The sequence below is a fragment of the Phalacrocorax aristotelis genome, chromosome 3, assembly GCF_949628215.1.
Source record: "Phalacrocorax aristotelis chromosome 3, bGulAri2.1, whole genome shotgun sequence".
Classification (NCBI taxonomy): domain Eukaryota; kingdom Metazoa; phylum Chordata; class Aves; order Suliformes; family Phalacrocoracidae; genus Phalacrocorax; species Phalacrocorax aristotelis.
In genome coordinates, this window is record NC_134278.1 from 60247462 (window position 1) to 60268379 (window position 20918).

Sequence of the window (20918 nt, forward strand, 5' to 3'; positions counted from 1 at the left end):
TCCTACAAGGTTTGACGACTGAATGGAATATTTATTACTCAAGGTATTGCAGTTCCATACCATTCATATACATGACTTGCTTTGGATTTGCTGCTTATGGCACACCAGAAAAGCAAGTTTATTCCCTCAATTAACGGCATACTGCTTTCACTCGCTAAATGTATAAACATGATTCAGTTCTGAAAAAAATGCCTTTACTTTCAGACAGGTTCGACATCACAGCACACAACTGATCGACCAATTTTAACAAAATTTATATTCTTGTCGGGGGTCACAGTATAGTCCACAGTCTCCTGTAACCTTCTGCAGCGTAATTGCACAGGAAAATATGCAGCAGCACAGAAATAGTGCAGCACTCCCCAGTGGCAATGAAAAGAACAGCTGTAGCATGAGATTTATGTAGTAGTCGTTAACTTCATTCTTCATTCTTGCAAGGCAATGGGGAAATTGCTGTGCATGAAGGAAAAGATGAGATTGTCTTCACATCTAACTACTTGTCCCACCACAAACAGGCAGTAACAACAAAGAATTGCTCTTGGACTGCTCCAGAGCACAGAGCTGTCTTTTGCTACAGATGTAGCAGAACAAGACCAACTGACCAGAACGAATTTATTGTCAAGATTCATGCTTCCTTTTATGGACAAAAAAAAAAAAAGTAGAATATGGTGAAAGTCAAATAATTAGGAGGAAAAATATAAAGGATGAAGCACAAATGTCTAAACTAAAAGGAAGATATGAAAGAGGAAAGCACACCAATAAAGACTGATATGGTAGAAACTTGCTATCATGATTCCCCAAATTAAGTACCTGTTGGGGTCTTCTGTGCAAGGCAGGCTTAGAGCAAGTCAGCTGCTCTATACCAGCGGTTCATGATGTGGTTCACAGGGTCCCACAACTTGTGCTTTGACTGCCCAAAAAGGAAGCCTGTGGGGCACATATACTTTGACAGCACCAGGCTATAACCCCTCTTCCAACTTCTCCAAAAGTTCTTGCTGAGGTTCTGGCTACACTTCACTTACTTTTTTTTTTCTTTTGATTGTATTTGCACCCCAATGCAATGAAGTTGCATAAACCACTTAATTCTCTGCCCCTTCCTCCTGCCTTGGCCAACAGCAGCTTGACGGAAAGGAATTTAGTGTATGGATCCTACTCTCACTCCCTTGTCCAATGACCTCTCTGATCAGAGCACTATTTGATACTATCCACAAGCTCCTCTGGCATCTTCAGAGAGCTGGCACTTGTTCCTTGTAAGGAACATCAACATGAATATCTTCAATACTTTAATAATTTGGATTAGTCCTTTTTTTTTTTAATGGTTATATAGTGTAGAAGACAACTCAGTAAGAAATACATATAATATTTAAAGCCCTTCTGACAGACCAATTTCTTTACAACACAATACCATTTTAATACAGCATACACAAACTCTGAAAGCACTTTGTTTCTCAAAGTCTAGTTAAGAAATTTGATCCTCAGTGTTAAAAATTGGACTAAATTTACTCCTCGCTCTAAACTGGCTTGTTATTAATTCATTTGGAAGCAACTTAGATCCAGTTTCTAGGGAAGCTTGGCCTCATGTAAGTGTGTCCTTCCCCTGTCTGTTGATGCCTTCCTACATTGTGGGCAGAGGAGAGAAAGTTACCTTTCCAGGGACTGAGCTGGGAACTATTTACTTGGCTTTTTCTACATCTTTGAGATTAATTTAATGAATCCCCACCCTCCAAGATTAGGAAGCTATCAAAAAACAGAAGTTCACAGGAAAGAGTGAGATTAAGACATGGAGATACATGAGAAGGAAAAAAAAACCGACACAACAAAACAAAAAGCAGAAACAGAAATACAAGCAGCCTACAAAACGTTATAGGGAGTAATGTTTATGAGGTAAGTAAGAGCTTACCTCTTAAACAGCTCAGTTAAAAAATTCTTATCAGGCTTTATTTTCATAATATCTGTTCACATTTAAAACAGGAAATGGAAAAAGGCACTTGCATATATTGGTGAAAACAGCAATTTAAAATGCTGACAAGTCAGACCAGAACCTGAGGTAGTTCTTTTCCTGACATACACACACACTACTTGAGGAAAACCAGACTGTTGAGATATTCCTTTCACCTGAGAAGGTTTATCCTAATAAGGCACCAGTGCTTTAGGAGTGAATCCTGCAGTTAGTCTGCACTGCTGTTGAGTTTACGGTCCTAGAAAGAATGGCTTAAACACTTCCATTTTAGCTGAAAAATAATTCAGATTATCACTCTAGCCAGAAAACGTTAGTTGCCTGTGCAACAATAAATGTCCTTCCATTTATTACAATTTAATTGCATGCTCACCTAGTGCACTTCTGAGAGATGCTCACTTTCTTTAATGGAGAGGAGACACTGTTCTGGGGGGATGAATCGGGCTTGCACAGAGCAGGGCTGTGGAGACAGCTATCCTGTCTCCTTTGTACCAGCATCACCGCAATGAATGAAAATGGGAAATGCTGAATAGCTCAGGTAATTCAAATGCTACTCAAGGGAATTAGATTTGATCCCTGAATTTTCTACACAGTTCCAAGGTGATACTCAAACAGTTACTTACTTCTCCAAATAAAATCGCATGTTCTTGTTTATAAAGTGCCTGCATTCAGATGCAAATGAAGATACAGTGTCAGAACTCCCTGAACAGAACATGCTCCTACATATTTAGCCATCCCTAATGCATCTCTTGTCCATATATTTGTCCATTTACCCCCCTAAAACCATGCAAGCTTTTAGTGAACACAGTATCATTTGGGAAAATCCATGGTTTTCCTACTGACAATATTAGGAGCCATTTCCATGTGTCTGTTTTGTAACTGGCTTCCTTTAATGACCCAAATCAGTGACAAATTGCTCCTAATCATCCTGCTATATTATTCACAACTTTATAGATCTCTATTTTATGTCCCTAAGTAATTCTGTCTCAAATTTGAAGAGTCCCAGATTATTCTGTCAATCTCATATAGAAACCATTCCCTTCTCTTTGATTATCCTCCTCATCCGCTAAAGCTCTAACTGTTACATTCTTTGAAGATAACGAAGGCAGAGCTGGCACACAGTAATCAAGATGTGGGTGAGTCATAATTTATGCAACAGCATTATATCATTATCTAATTTCTACTGAACTTCTTTAACCATTCTTAACACTTCATTTGCCTTTTTTTTTTTTTTTTTTTTTGGACCATCACAACACTCTAAACTGACATTTTTATGAACTCCACGATCTTGCTGCAGAATGACAAGGGCAAGCTCTGAATCCATCGCTCTGTGTGTGGAATTAATATTTTATGCAGTATGCATTTTTTTTATATCTCTTTATCTACACTAAAACATGCCTGCCATTTTACTGCCCAGTCACTCACAGTTGGTGCTGTGTGATGGTCTTTCTACAGGTCCGCACAATCACATATTGCCTTTTCTATTCCAAAGTAGTTTTTACCTATAACCTTCTGTCTTTGCACTGTTCTCTGGCCCCGTATGAACATGCTGAAAGGCACAAATCTCTATATGATGCCTTGGTGACTACTTCTGGGCATACTGACAATTTATTCCTACCTTCTCCTTTTCGTCTTAAACAATTAGCTATCTGTGGAAGCATCTTTCTCATAGAATGGCAGCTTATGTTCACTACAAGCTTTTGTAGAGGGATATGCTCAAAAGCCTTTCGGAAACCTAACTAACCTGTATCGATCAGATCACCCTTACCTGTATGCTTGCTGACACCTCTAAAAGACTCAAAGGTTGAAAATTAAATGTATGATGTGCAACATACAGCGAAAAAAAAAAGGGGCGGGGGGGAAATCTAGTTGTTTTGTCAGGCACTGCACAGTAGCATACGCTTTGTTTTTGTATCCCAGCTCTAAAATGCAAGCGATGCCGGTCACCCTTCACCTAATATTATTCCAGAAATAAATATTTGTGAACAACTTAAATAGTTCAACAGTATTTGAATGCAATGGAAAAAGTAGTAATTATTACAGCAGAGACCCCTAAAGGGATTTAATTGCTGAAGTTTAATGCTTAAGAAATACTCAAACCTTCACATTCCTACACAGCCCCAACATTGGATCACCATGAAGACTAAGCCTGCACTTGCAGGGATATACAAAATATGTGTCTTAAGGACTGGCCTCACTGAATTTTTAACTCTTTTCAATATCCAAAAATTTAGGTATGGTCATTATTAGCTCATTTGAGGCACTGATCAGAATAAGCATTCCCAAAGCATACCTAGTCAATTAAATACAAAATACCACCAGGAAAGAGGTAGGACAACCCTGTAGCCCAAAGCCTACCCTTGAACATAATTCTCCCTACATTTTGTAAAAACTGTTTTCCTGTAAATTATACACCATGTTCACCAAGCAGGGTATTTTCAGTACACTTTGAGACCTTCCTTGCCCTTCCTCTGCTTGACTAGTTCTGGCTACTCGCAGTACTGAAGGCGGCGAGAATCTCCTACAGTTTTGACAGCAGTCCTGTCAGACCATCATATACATGAGGCAAACATCCATACATCAGTTAAATAAAAGTGAGTATTAACAGGTTTAGTTACAACAGAAATGTAGTGTTTTACTGACTATTTTTTCCTGCTAGGCTCAAATACACATCATTAGAGAGCTGAAAAGGAATTTGACATGGAAATAGGAAAAAAAAAAAAAAGATCTTGTAATTTCCACAGAGCATTCAACTTGCAGCACATTTCTGTTCAGCTACCAGAGGGCTTCCACTAGTTTAATTATCTGAAATCAAACTTGTAAACAGATGAATTCCAGTGCTTGGTGGAAAGGTGTATTAGAGAGCTGTAAGCAAACAGAAGGTATCACGTGTGTGATAAATTGCAAAACGAAAACAACAACAACAACAACAAAACCAACACTACCACCACCAAAACCTGTTACAAACAAACAAAAAAACTTCAAGTAGAGCCCAGAATTACGGGAAACTTTCTGCTCTTTCCTCACTGTTCCAATACACGTAATCCTGATGGTATTAATTTTATTTTATTTTTGGCACCTCCCACAATTTCTACTCAACTTGTGAATAAAACAAATTAATAATTACTTAGAACCAAAAGAAGCAGCACAGTTATAATTTTCACCAGATATAAACCCTTAAAGTCTTCCATAAGAATATAAAAAGAAAACATTTTATTTTTTCTACTTCATGCACATCTCCTTCACAGATTCAGTTTAATTTTTGTAAAAGCATACTAGGGTGAACCCAAATACACTGGAACGTAGTATTTATACTAGAATTGGTTAAGATTAAACAGCACTTAGAAACAAGTGTGTTTTGTAGTAAAATAACTTTCTGCAGACAAAAAGCCATAAACAAGACCAGTTATACATAAGATAAAACACCGAAGAATCCTATTCACTGACAAGCTTCAAGTCCTATCCAATGTTTTTGCAGTTTTAAAGGCATTTTAAAATATTAAAACAACATTTTTCATTACCAAGAAACTAAAAATTCATATAAACATGAAAATAATATCTTGTTACAAAAGAAATACTTAATGGAAGCTAGCTGAAAGCAAGGGACAGCTAAACAAATTTTTACCTAACATATAAAAATTTTGTTGACATAAAAAGCATTTCCCTTGTGAAAGTTATAGATAATTTTGCTGAACTAATTTAGAAATCATGAAAACATAATTACTTCCATTTGGATGCTTAAGTAATGCTGTGAGGCAGCCTTTGCTGCTGACAGGGCCCAGGAGAATTTCCAGCACAGCAAATCAAACACTTGAGTGAGAACTTTGGGATCTCAATTCTGCCAAGTCAGCTAACACCCTATTTATTACTACTTTTTTCCTCAATAACACACCTCCTGAGATTGAAACCCTAAGGAGTTAAGGCTACCTTCTCGCTAGTATCCTTACCATCAGAGCTGGTCAGGTCCCAGATTCTTCAACCGTCTCAGAGTCACCCACAGATACATACACACCTCTTTTCACCCCCAAATTCGTATTTAAGGTCCAGTCAACATGGCTGTGCTGGTTTTGGCTGAGAAGAGGTTAATTCTCCTCACTGTGGGGGTCGGCTACCTTTCCAGCTTCCCGCGCTCTGCCGCGTGGCGTGGCAGGGGGGGCTGGGAGGGGCAGGGCCGTGGTGGGGGCGGCTGACCCCGACTGGCCAATGGCAGGTTCATTCCGTACCATGTGACACCATGACCAATATATTGAGGGGGGGCAGTGGCAGCGCGGGGGCGGCGCGGCGCCGGGTCGGCGAGCGGCTGCGGCGCGTGCGGTTGTTCCGGCGGTTCGTTCCCCCTCTCCCCTCCCTTCCCCCCTCCCCCGGGGCTTTGCGCCTCTCGTTGTTCTCCTTTACATTGCATTTCTACTGTTGTTTCTTTTAATTTTAATTATTAAACTGTTCTTATCCCAACCCACGAGCGTTACCCTTCTGATTCTCTCCCCCATCTACCGGTGGGGCAGTGAGCGAGCGGCTGTGTGGGGCTGAGCTGCCGCTAAACCACAACAGTCATTTTGGCGCCCAACGTGGGGCTCGAGGGTTGGAGATAACAACAGCTGCTGGTCACAGCACCATGTTGTCCTTTTTGCAGTTGGTGTTAAAAATCGGTGTTGGTTTGTTGAGTCTGCTGTGTTCTGCTGTGATTAGTAATGTTTTGCCTACAAGATTTGTTATACAAACACTCGTTTTCAGCTTTATCTGGTATTTGGGGTTTTTGCTGAAACCGTTACTGTACTTCGGATACCACCTTGTTGAGGCAATTAGCAATTATACCTCCTCCTCTGAGAGATTTTATATGGAGGAAATACAGAATAGTACCTTTGCAACTTTGTTCTATGATGTCTGTGCCTTTGTTACAACAACGTTTTTGTATCTTGAACATCCTTGGGTGGTTAAGGTGCACTTATTGTTAGTTTTTGGGCATGTTGTTTTGGTTTTGACTAAGCAACTTAAGAATATCACCCAGAAATCTGCCCCGAGGCTTGATAGTTACGAGTGGCAGGGCATGTGGGATAGCATGGGCAAATACCTAGGGCAGTGGGCACCCCCAGTGTTTTGGAGTTTCACCCCCGAGCAAGTGCAGAATCCTAAAAAACTAGTAGAATATTTGGAGAAAGTATGTTGTTACGCTGGGAACTCCAGAGAGACACAGATAACTGCAACGTGCTGGGGTCTGGCCCATGCGTACCGAGCCCTGCTCAACAGTATTCAGTGCCCCCAGGGGGAAGAGAATGTCTCTGGATTGAAATGCAAAGTGACTGGCACTGTAGACAATCCAGCCCTGACAACAGGCACTGCAGCCCCTCAAACCCCCACAACAAGCACCGGAGCTAGCTCAGAAAATAAACCCGTACCAGTATCAGTTGCCCCCATACACAAGACGAAATATTGGAAGCGGACATCAACCCGTTTAGAACGGGATGATGAAGAACCAGGGCCATCGCGGGGAGAGGAGGGAGAAGTAATAAATGAAATAGAGACCACCCGATCCCTGTCCTTAAGCGAGTTGCGAGATATGCGAAAAGATTATAGCCGTCGTTCAGGTGAGCACATTGTCACCTGGCTGCTCTGATGCTGGGATAATGGGGCCAGTAGCCTGGAACTAGAGGGAAAAGAAGCCAAACAATTGGGATCCCTTTCTGGGGAAGGGGGCGTTGACAAAGCAGTTGGAAAAAAACCACAAGCCCTCAGCCTCTGGAGGCGACTCTTGTCTGGAGTGAAGGAAAGGTATCCCTTTAAAGAAGATGTTACATATCGCCCAGGAAAATGGACAACTATGGAGAAAGGCATCCAGTATCTCGGGGAATTAGCTGTGTTTGAGGTGATTTATGGTGACCTGGACGATCAACGGTCATCCAAAGATCCAGATGAAGCCGAGTGCACAGGACCCACGTGGCGGAAGTTTGTACGGAGCGCACCATCTTCGCATGCAAACTCATTGGCAGTGATGTCCTGGAAAGATGACGAGACACCAACGGTGGCAGAGGTGATAGATAGACTCCGGGATTACGACACAAATATCTCTTCCTCGCTTGTCTCTGCTGTGGAGAAACTATCCCAAGAGGTCCAGCAACTCAAAGAAGATCTGTCCTACTCCCCCACCTCGACAGAGCAGTGTCTCAGCTGTTAGGAATAAGCGTCCTTTGGCTCAAAGAAGGGGATACACACCACGGGCCACCCTATGGTTCTACCTGTGTGACCACGGAGAGGACATGATGAGGTGGGATGGCAAGCCTACTTCGACCCTATAGGCACGAGTACATGAACTGCAAGGAAGAACAGTCACTCAGGGAGGCTCTTCCAGGAAAGCTGCTGCTCCAGTTTCCAGCGAGCAAGTCCCCAGACAGAGGAGTAGAAGCGCAGATTTTATTTCTAAGTGTAATAGAGGGACTCCTGATTCACATTTACAGGAAGTGAGTTGTGACTGCCATGATCAGGACTAGAGGGGCCCTGCCTCCAGCCGGGTAGAGGAAAGGGATAACCGGGCTTACTGGACTGTGTGGATCCGATGGCCTGGCATGTCCGACCCACAGGAGTATAAAGCTTTAGTGGACACCGGCGCACAGTGCACCTTAATGCCATCAAACTATATAGGGGCAGAACCCATCAGCATTGCTGGAGTGACAGGGGGATCCCAAGAGCTAACTGTATTGGAGGCCGAAGTGAGCCTAACTGGCAATGAGTGGCAGAAGCACCCCATTGTGACTGGCCCAGAGGCTCCGTGCATCCTTGGCATAGACTACCTCAGGAGAGGGTATTTCAAGGACCCAAAAGGTTACAAGTGGGCTTTTGGTGTAGCTGCCTTGGAGACGGAGGAAACTGAACAGCTGTCTACCTTGCCCGGTCTCTCAAAGGACCCTTCTGTGGTGGGGTTGCTGAAGGTCAAAGAACAACAGGTGCCAATCGCCACCACAACAGTGCACCGGCGGCAATATCGCACCAACAGAGACTCTCTGATCCCCATCCATAAACTCATTCACCAACTGAGGAGCCAAGGAGTCATCAGTAAGACCAGCTCACCCTTTAACAGTCCCATATGGCCAGTCCGGAAGTCTAATGGAGAGTGGAGACTAACAGTAGACTATCGTGGCCTGAATGAAGTCACTCCACCGTTGAGTGCTGCTGTGCCAGACATGCTAGAACTTCAATACGAACCGGAGTCAAAGGCGGCCAAGTGGTATGCCACAATTGATATTGCTAATGCATTCTTCTCAATCCCTCTGGCAGCAGAGTGCAGGCCACAGTTTGCTTTCACATGGAGGGGCGTCCAGTACACCTGGAATCGACTGCCCCAGGGGTGGAAACACAGTCCTACCATTTGCCATGGACTGATTCAGACTGTACTGGAACAGGGAGAAGCTCCAGAACACCTTCAATACATTGATGACATCATTGTGTGGGGCAACACAGCGGAAGAAGTTTTTGAGAAAGGTGAGAAAATAGTCCAAATCCTTCTGAAAGCTGGTTTTGCCATAAAACAAAGTAAGGTGAAGGGACCTGCACGAGAAATCCAGTTCTTAGGAATCAAATGGCAAGATGGTCGTCGTCAGATTCCAATGGATGTGATCAACAAAATAGCAGCCATGTCTCCACCAACTAGCAAAAAGGAAACACAAGCTTTCTTGGGCGTTGTGGGTTTTTGGAGAATGCATATTCCAAATTACAGTCTGATCGTGAGCCCTCTCTATCAAGTGACCCGGAAAAAGAATGATTTCAAATGGGGCCCTGAGCAACGACAAGCCTTTGAACAGATTAAACGAGAAATAGTCCATGCAGTAGCTCTTGGGCCAGTCCGGGCAGGACAAGATGTAAAAAATGTGCTCTACACTGCAGCCGGGGAGAATGGCCCTACCTGGAGCCTCTGGCAGAAAGCACCAGGGGAGACCCGGGGTCGACCCCTAGGGTTTTGGAGTCGGGGATACAGAGGGTCTGAAGCCCGCTATACTCCAGCTGAAAAAGAGATATTGGCAGCATATGAAGGGGTTCGAGCTGCTTCAGAAGTGGTTGGTACTGAGGCACAGTTGCTCCTGGCACCCCGACTGCCAGTGCTGGGCTGGATGTTCAAAGGAAACATCCCCTCTACACACCATGCAACTGATGCTACGTGGAGTAAATGGGTTGCACTGATTACCCAGCGGGCTCGAGTAGGAAACCCCAGTCGCCCAGGAATCTTGGAAGTGATTATGGACTGGCCAGAAGGTAAAGATTTTGGATTATCACCAGAGGAGGAGGTGACACGTGCTGAAGAAGCCCCACTGTATAACAGACTGCCAGATGAGAAGCAATATACCCTGTTCACTGATGGGTCCTGCCGCCTTGTGGGAAAGCACCGGAGATGGAAGGCTGCTGTATGGAGTCCTACATGGCAAGTAGCAGAAACTGCTGAAGGAGAAGGTGAATCGAGCCAGTTTGCAGAGGTAAAGGCCATCCAGCTGGCCTTAGACATCGCTGAACGGGAAAAGCGGCCAGTGCTCTATCTCTGTACTGACTCCTGGATGGTGGCAAATGCCTTGTGGGGCTGGCTGCAGCAATGGAAGCAAAGCAACTGGCAGCGCAGAGGCAAACCCATCTGGGCTGCCACATTGTGGCAAGATATTGCTGCCCGGGTAGAGAAACTGGTTGTAAAGGTACGGCATGTGGATGCTCACGTCCCCAAGAGTCGGGCCACTGAAGAACATCGAAACAACCAGCAGGTAGATCAGGCTGCCAAGATTGAAGTGGCTGAGGTGGATCTGGACTGGCAGCATAAGGGTGAACTATTTCTAGCTCGGTGGGCCCATGACACCTCAGGCCATCAAGGGAGAGATGCAACATACAGGTGGGCTCGTGATCGAGGGGTGGACTTGACCATGGATATTATTGCACAGGTTATCCACGAATGTGACACATGCGCTGCAGTCAAGCAAGCGAAGCGGGTAAAGCCTCTGTGGTATGGGGGACGATGGCTGAAATATAAATATGGGGAGGCCTGGCAAATTGACTATATCACACTCCCACAGACCCGCCAAGGCAAGCGCCATGTGCTTACAATGGTAGAAACAACGACTGGCTGGCTGGAAACATATCCTGTCCCCCACGCCACTGCCCGGAACACTATCCTGGGTCTTGAGAAACAAGTCCTGTGGCGACGTGGCACCCCAGAGAGAACTGAGTCAGACAACGGGACTCATTTCCGAAATAGCCTCATAGACACCTGGGCCAAAGAGCACGGCATTGAGTGGGTGTATCACATCCCCTATCACGCACCAGCCTCTGGGAAAATTGAACGGTAGAATGGACTGTTAAAAACTACACTGAGAGCAATGGGGGGTGGGACATTCAAGCACTGGGATACACATTTAGCAAAAGCCACGTGGTTAGTCAACACGAGGGGATCTGCCAACCGAGCTGGCCCTGCCCAGTCAGAAATCCTACATACTGTGGAAGGGGATAGAGTCCCTGTAGTGCACACAAAAAGTATGCTGGGCAAAACAGTCTGGGTTCTTCCTGCCTCCGGCAAAGGCAAACCCATTCGTGGGATTGCTTTTGCTCGAGGACCTGGGTGCACTTGGTGGGTGATGCGGGAGGATGGAGAAATCCGATGTGTGCCTCAAGGTGATTTGATTTTGGGTGAAAACAGTCAATGAACTGAATGGCACAATGTGAACTGCTATATAATACTGTGTGTCACCTCTGTGTTGTATCAATGATATCAGAGTACAAGCCTCCCAACCCATGGAAGATCAACTATGAAACAAGCCGTGCAGCAGTGATGGAAGGATGACTGACTCGGTATGCAGCAACCCAACGCCACACACCATCTCTCCCACCCGGGAAGACTGATACAACAGATGGAGCCCAGAGTCATGGACTGGGTGAACTCAATGGACATTTTAATGGACATTTTACAGGGAAGGTCCATGAACTAAGGGAATGATGTCTGTGTATTATGTTAAAGGATGGGAAGGGGAGGGGTGGTGGTTGGTACGGTTGTATTGCATCATATGGGACCTGGGCATGGTGTAAATGGTATGGAATAAGGGGTGGAGAATGTGCTGGTTTTGGCTGAGAAGAGGTTAATTCTCCTCACTGTGGGGGTCGGCTACCTTTCCAGCTTCCCGCGCTCTGCCGCGTGGTGGGGGGGGGGGGGGGGCGGCTGGGAGGGGCAGGGCCATGGTGGGGACGGCTGACCCCGACTGGCCAATGGCAGGTTCATTCCATACCATGTGACACCGTGACCAATATATTGAGGGGGGGCAGTGGCAGCGCGGAGGCGGTGCGGCGGCGGGGCGGCAAGCGGCTGCGGCGCGTGCGGTTGTTTCGGCGGTTCGTTCCCCCTCTCCCCTCCCTTCCCCCTCCCCCGGGGCTTTGTGCCTCTCGTTGTTCTCCTTTACATTGCATTTCTACTGTTGTATCTTTTAATTTTAATTATTAAACTGTTCTTATCCCAACCCACGAGCGTTACCCTTCTGATTCTCTCCCCCATCTACCGGTGGGGGAGTGAGCGAGCGGCTGTGTGGGGCTGAGCTGCCGCTAAACCACAACAATGGCAAAGTCTATACTCCCAAGATTCATCTCAGTTCATACTCTCTGGTGAGAAACCAGACAGAAAACATGCCTATGAAGGGTCCCAAAGGGTAATCCTTCAGAGAATTTATTAGTTGTAAATGAGCTAGCTCCACTCCTCAAACAAAATAAAACCAAACCTAAAATTGTCTCTTTACATGTAAGCAAGAACTGTAGATGAGCTTTCGGTGAGCTACAAAATTGGAACACGAGGAGAGTTAGTAACAATATTTTACCTCCACAAGCAACATACATGCTGCATGAAAACACATAATTAAGATGAAGCATAATAAACCCTAGAAAGGGCCTATACAGTTATCTGATGCAGGGGAAGCTAGAGACCAGACTCAGAGATCCTGGAGACCCTTGTGTTAGGAACACCAGGAAAAAACTCACATCCTTCCACTTATCTGTGCTTACTTCTCTTAAGCTGCTTATGCCAAGTGTTTCTAGGCTCATGCCTAGAAAATGTTTGGATGAAGCACCACACACAGAAGAGTTACAGCTGCTCTGGCTTCAGAGCAGTAGTAGTTTATCATCTGGGAATATTTACAGTCTTGCAAAAACCCACCCTGCTCTTGACTGACTGAAGAAGTTGAAGAAAAAACATCCTTACATAGTCTGTAAACACAAGATCTTCAACAAACCAAAACATTTGTTCAAGGGTAAAAATTTTTAAATGATTGAGATTTAAAAATAATAACACTGCATGCAAAGGCATGACAATGGGAAACAAAAAACCTTGACAGCATTGTAAATCATGACATTTAAAGGCTAAAACTGGGACGGCAGCAGTAAGAGACAAGCTAAGAATCAATAAGAAATACTTAATGCTTTGCTTATTTTTATGATAGACCAGAACTTTAAAAAAATACTTTCCAGTAGGACAGCAGTCCCTTTGAACATGGGTAGAAAATGCAGCAGTACAAGTTTGGCATGATGCCACTGTTCTTTTCTAAACCTAGAGCAGAGGTCAGTCCTTTCTGACTTCCAGTAACCCTTGGGAATTCCCTACCATGTGGGGATTATTATTTTTTAAAATATGCTCCATCTCAAACCATACAAATTACTGATACATTTGAACACACTCAGTAATCATAACCATTATCCCTTGAAGTAATATCTGCATGAATACTACACAGATAAATACAATTCTTAGTTTCCCAACCACAGGATCTTTTCCATATTCAATTAAAATAAAAGGCGACTTCATAGAATTAGCCTATGAAGAACTGCGAAAAACCAAGCCAGTCTGAACGCAGCAGACAAAATTCAGAGGTTCATGTTGCATCCTGCATATTGATTTCTAGAACAACTCTTTCCAGTCCATATCAGAGTAAAATTATCTAAAATTGCTTATTTTCAGAACAGCAACCGAAAGAATTTGAAACACCTATGCATAAAGTCAAATACATATCCACACACTTTCTTGCGCCAAAGATGCTGTTCAAAACCACTTTTTAATCCCAGCAATCACCAGTCAAGGTGTTGACAGGTACTTGCTTCCTTTCCTCTCCCTTACCTTTTCCACTCCTCCATAATAAAACTCACATAACTGTAGCCATCACCCTCTGCCACTTCCTTCAGAAGTGTTCCTACTAAGCCTGCTTGAAGAACAGCAGAATTCAGTTGCAAAAGACATCCAGTTGTCATAAATTACAACAGTTGGTAGTGTCAGGAAGGAAGCAAACACCAAAAAAGCAAAATTGCACAGTATCTCCCACTCTGTGTCACCAGAGCGTGGAATAACACCAACACGTCTTAACTCAGGAAGGTATTAGAACATATTTTGCCCTAACAAGCGGGGGGCAGTTTAATAGTTTAACAGATATTTAATGAATACAGATCAAATACTGTCAAGGGAAAAAAAAAATTAATAAAAAAGAAAAAGCAACTCAAAGCAATGGACGGGTTATGTCAAACAGTACTGTGGAGATATTCGCTGCATCAGCACCTGCCTACATTAATACTGAGACTAGCACTGTTTGTGCAGGAAATTACTCTGACATGTTCTCTCTAAAATGTATTTCAAGATGCAATAGCAATAGTTCTATCTGCAAATTCTCTATATCATCTTACTGTATCCTCTGTATTTTTGCATTAATCACAACACATTGGTGCTAGACAAACACAGAAAATGACAGCCATCTGTACAAACATCTTATGTCTAAAGACACAGGAGGTATGACGTCTAAACATTTCCTTGCTCTCAGTCTTGTCTTGTACAACTTCCACTAAACTGAACTGAATCCAGCAAGGAATGCCAAGGGCAACAAGGAGGACTTCTGAAAGTATGTAAGGAGCAAAACGAACCTAGTGAAAACATAATAATAATGTATCAACCAAGAAAATTTTTGAGCTATGAAAGATTCTCCAGCAACCATTTTTAGCCAGGACAAGTGTTACCCATAACCACTCAAATTTAACAGCTGAAGTCCATGGAAAATGAGAGACTCTCTAATGGGACAATGCAACATACCTCAAACAATCTTACCCTACCCTCTGTGCTTGTAGGGTGAGCCAAATGGTGACATTATAAGGAAGGTTTTTTAAACCCAAAACCTCGTGTTAATTCCCATTTGTTTCCATGTGAGAATCCAGGCCTAAAGGTTCACGCTGCCCTGGATTATGGAGGAGCTACCTGATACGGTAGCTCCTAACTTACCTTGTATAGTCTTTTTGATACTTCCCTGGCTTGTTTTTTGCACCTCAAAGTTTTTCTGCATTTTTGTTTAATGAACCAGAAGTTTAAGAGAGCAGTTGTTACTGCCATTTTGTTTATCAGTAACGACTACAGAGCCAAGAAACCGATATTTATGTATGAGAAAGATAATCCTAGGACCATAATTTACAGGTGGAACAATTGCATGGAGAAGGCAGCACATGCAACTTCTCTAGAAGCACATTACAACAAAGAAATCAAGTATAAAATGGCTTCTTGTCTCAGTAAAGCAACAGAATGCAAGCTAAATTGTTAACCATGCCCACGTTAATCCATTGCTCCATAGCAGTTTTGCAAAGATCAGTTTAACAGGCAACACCTTTATTTTAGCGTAAGTAGCATAATACCCACATAGGGTTAGGACAGAAGATCAACCCCCAAGAAATACCTAATAACTGTCTCAACTCTGTTCCTACCACAACTGAAAGGAATAAATTGCTCATGGTTGCCAAAGTGACCGTGAAGCGTATCAAATTCACATTTGTGAACTGAAAAAACAAAAGAACAAGGTGGTTTCTCAAAAGTATGATGCATTGAAAACATGAGAACCTGAAGAAGAAGAGATTAAACCAACTTGTGCTTCTGCCTGCATAAACTAATATCCCCTTTTAAAAAATCAGAATATATCTCCACAGATACACAAGGGCATTCACAGCTTCCTCTTAACTTTACACGAAGATCTTAAATTTAAAAATAAAAAAAACCAACCAAAACAAAAAAAAACCCACACCACCAAACAACAACAACAATTAAAAAAAAAAACACCAAACAAATAGAAGGCAGAATCACTAACCAAATCTTTCAAAGTACACTGACATCCTCGTACATGTCATGCCTACGGTGTACACTTGGGACCAAGTTTTGGCACTTTTGCCTCCCACAAGACTACAAAGAGAAACCTTGAAAAGGTTTCTAGATACGCCAGATATGCCAGACCTCCAGACACTCAGATTCTATTTCAACAAGTCTCTCTGAGAATTATCTTCCTGCTTCTGAAAACATTTAGATCAGTAAAGTCAAAGCCATTTAAACTGTCACTATTACTTGGTTATGTGTAACATCACATGCCTTGCTTAATGAAACCAGCCAAGTCAGATTAATTTCCTGATTTCCCAGTTAAAGCAGCAACTTGTATTTGAGAAATTTTGAAAAATTCGAATTAGAAATATTTCTTTTTCGAAGTACTTCTACATCAGAAATGGGTAGTAAAGATGATGAAGCACCAAAAGTAATGGCTGTGGAATCTGAAATCAGTAAGACAAACACCAGTCAGGAATGATACAGATCTAGCGTACCCCACCACTGGCCAAGGCTAATATGTTCTATTAACTCAGAAGAGATTTTTCTGATATATTTTTCTGGGACATTTTTAGAGCTTCCAGGCATTATATCATTAACAATAAAATAATTAAATACAGAATCTTTGTAGTTTCTTCCATTTATTTGGAGTAGAAAGCTACAGCTATTCACCTTATATTCTCAGTTTGCAGGGAGAAGTATGAAAGAGCTAGGTGCTATTAAGAAGCTGAACAAATGAAACTGCATCAGACTGGAGAAGACAAGTTACTGACAAGTCAAGTCAGGCACATCACAGGAAGACAAAAATCAACAAGACAGAGACTTGGAGGCAAAGAACCTCCTCTGTACCCCTTAAAAGCCTTATCTTGCATACACCTACTAAAATCTTATTAGTCCTTTTTCCTTCTACCTTCCCTTTATTGACCAATCTGAAAAGACGTCTGCTACATCGACTGCCTTTAAGCAAACAAATTAAAATGAGAAGTCAAACAAAGGAATAATGGATCCTAAGTTCAAGAGAGAAGAATCTCTCCATTCTGAAACAAATCCATTTTCATTTTTTAAGTGTTGAAGATGAATACTGAGCAGACATTGTTGTTTCTTCTATAGGTGTACCTTGTAAGCTATTTCAGCAGTTTTGGCTACCAAAATGAGCGATGCTGCGATCTCTGTTACTGCGCATAAACTTATTTTTCTCCATAGAAAGAGGAAGGCAAAAAGACTCACTACCATAAAGAATATTGTCTCTTGAAAGACAGAAATAACCAAGAGCCATTCATACTGGAATCCTTTAAACCTCTATCAGGATGAAGCACCTACTTTTTTTTTAATTTTTCAGAAATATAGCTATGAAACACCAAGCAATTACTATTCTTGAAAGAGCTTAGGTTTTATAACTGGCAAAACAAACCTTCTACCATAGCTTCTTTTAATTTGAGACATATATTTTTAAACATTCCTATAAAATAATTTTCTAACAGATGGATTATTAAATGGCAGAAAAATATTGCATAGATGAATACTAACCTTTCACCTCATAAAATTACAATTTTTATCTACAATAAGCAGATAAGAGAGAAGGACGTCCTTACTAGTAACCTTCTGAAGATAAACTTCAATCCAAAAACAAACACATTTTACAATCTTGCTCTCAAGGTTCATCATTCATTACTGTAAGCCATTGTAACGTATTAAAGAATGTGCCACTGACAATTGCAGGAAAGTCGAAACCTGTATTTAAGCCGCCCTTCTTTCCAACAGGGGGGCGGGGGCACTGGCCCAGCAGTGGATCCAGTTATATCTGTATCACAGCATGCTGCATTATGCTCAGCATGGGGCTTTTCACTTATATGGTATTTTATAAAAGATGACAAAGGCAATTCTTAAGTGGGAGTAAATTAGGGATTGCAATTGAACTGGTGATTCCCTCCTCACCAGATCCAGGCTTCTGCAGTCACAGGCAATCATCATCACATTCAGTTCACAAAGGTTTGCAGATCATCTGTACACTCTCCACAGGCCACAAGAAATTCCCAACATTAAAACTCAACTTTAACAACCACAGACAAATCCCAAGCAAAAGCCAAGAGCACAATGCTTCACCACAATAGATACTGCAGGCAGCATCAGTGTCTGCAAGAAATTCTGTTTCCTACTGCAAAATCCATGTAAATTTGAATTAGCAAAGATCGCCACAGAATATACATTTATTTTATGCTCACACCTAAATACATAGGCAAAAACATTTATTTTCACAATTTTAAAGAGCAGCTAGAAAAATTACCCCACATTAATCTCTGTGTGAAAAACTACAGGCCTTCCTCTGCTTATTCTTATGCTTATTCTTATGCTTATTCTTATTCTTCTGAATACCAAGTCTCACAAAACTTTTAAATAAAGTCACAAGACTGAACTGCAAAGCAAAGTACAAGATATATATACACAGCATCTGTATACTAGAAGAGAACAAGGCAGCTGATTGTAGCCCAGTAAAACATTTTTGTATTTAGTAATTGTTATACAGACATATGCATGCATGTGCTTACATGAGCCCATATGTTCAATGAATTTGGCAAAGGTATTGATCATGCACCATGACCTGGGCACGGTGTCCTAGCAAACTTTATGTTTATCCAAAGAATGCTGATAAACTGTCAGAATGCCATTTTTAGGTAGAAATATTCTCAGACATTCTCTTGTATATTCAGCCACATGGCATTTGGAGCAAGTAATCTGGATTGCATAAAAGTCTTTTGTGAAGAGGTATCAAAATCAAGCTTTCTCTAACTGCTCAGTTGATCCACGTGGAAGTGTCAGATTCTTCCCTCTTCTCCCTCGGTTGCAGCAGACCCAGATCTCTCCCACTTAACTCTAGGCTCTCCTCCCCATGCTTCCTGGCGGCTTTGGATTAATGGTTACTGATTTTATGTTTTTATACCTGCACCTGACCTATAGCACTGAGCAGGTGCTTTCACTCCACTAAAAGAAACACCCACTTAACGTAAAGGTACATGGCATGATATTCTACCAAAATAAATACCGGCATCCTAAAATAACTTTCAATGCATGCTTTATGTTAATACAACCTTTAATAGCTCCTCAATATTTTTTTTCATGTCAGACTTCCCGACAGCCTCCCTAGGAAATAAAATATAAGAGAATTACAGGGGAAAAAATTAATGTGGAGCTTTCTTCTTATGCAAACTTCATTTCTCCTCATTTTTCCTTTCCTCATCAAAACATTCCCTTCTACCAGACATTTCTTGACAGCTTCTTTTAACATGCCTTCCATCTCCTACCTCTGATGGGCCATACTGATACGGCAATGAATCCCAGAAATAAGTGCAAGAAGTATTAGCTCTTTGTCAGTACACACTGACTGAAAAGCCATTTGCTACCTTCTCTGAAGAAAAAGTGGCAAACTAGTCAAAGTGCAGAGCTCCATCAGAGTGATGTGCTCCATCACTTGGACCACGCTGCTGATAACAGCCAATGAAACAAGCACAGCAACTGTTAAGAGTACTGACACCCTCAGGCACTAAGATAGTTATAAACTGAAACATATTTCTACAACTTTTGAAATAGAAAGCTAAAATGGTGGGTAAACTTCTGGTGCAGTATGCAGGCTTTTTCCATCTCAGGCAGCTGAGTGAAAGGCCAGTGCATGAATAAAATAAATGGGACAATGAGACTAGAAACACAAGCATCGAGGTATCACAAGGCAACAAAGACACCAAAGTAAGATGCAGTTAGCACTAATCCCAAGCTCCAACTGATGAATCTTTCACATCAGCTGTGACGGGCGTCACCATCACATCCGGTAATGCCCATTACTGTCATGAAAATGGGCATCACCAAATCGGGAGGAAAAAAATACACACAGTGCTTCCAGATCACAGTACAGGTAGCCCTCACTTCTACTTTGCTTCCAAAACATCCATTAATATGACAGCCGGTACCTAAAGAATTTCGGGAAGAAAACAGCCACAAATTTCACCAGTTATTTGTATTGTTCACATCCTTCAGATCATCTTCTAATAATCTGTCTCTAATCAGTTCGGAAATCAGAGTGCTGTACTTCTTTTTGCTGCTGCTTCTCTGACATTTTCTCAACTGATACTACTTTTCTAAATTATTCTGCCCATTTCCATTTCACCCGCAGATGTAAATTGAACTTGCCCCACCTACATACACACTTTACACTTTAAGAAGGCAAATTCTGCTCTCACCTGATATGAGCAGACTGTGAGGATAAAACTTAACATAGCAAAGTAATCTTTTAAAAAAAAAAAAACCAACACAAAAAAACCACAACTTATGCACAGTATTTCCCTTTGCTTCCAAGTGCTTCAGCCACACATTTCAGACTGTCTCTCCTTGTAGCTGCAGACCAGATATGCCAACCCAAATCTCAGCCTGAGGTTTCAAGGCTTTCCCCCAACACTTCGGATTCCAGAGCTTCCAAACAGATCTTATCTCCCCAAGGTGTTTATACAGAACCAACAATCATATTCCCTTGGCAGAGCATGTCAGCCCCGTTCTTGCAATCACCATCCTGTTGCAAACCAGGGCTTGAGCTGTGCCAACTGCAGAAGGCTAATAAAACGTCTCCATTATTAGAAACCAGGTACCAAACCACACACACTTGCATGCAAAACATGCCGTCTCTTGCACTGCACTTTTTCCTCAACTGTCCTGACCTGAAATGACAACCAGAGATTTTTTACTTAATTCCTCAGTCAGGTAAGTTATATTTTGGCTAAGAATACATAAAAAATAATATTCAGTAACCAAATACTTATAAAATATTAAATAAGAAGCACTTGGGAGATTTGAGACAACTGGTGTGATTAGGTCTTC

At 42.2% G+C, this 20918-nt stretch overlaps 1 protein-coding gene across 5 annotated transcripts in view; it reads right to left on the reverse strand.

The window, feature by feature from the left end:
- PTPRK (protein tyrosine phosphatase receptor type K) overlaps positions 1 to 20918 on the reverse strand; it is a 420549-nt gene that overhangs the window by 226553 nt on the left and 173078 nt on the right. The window lies entirely within an intron of this gene.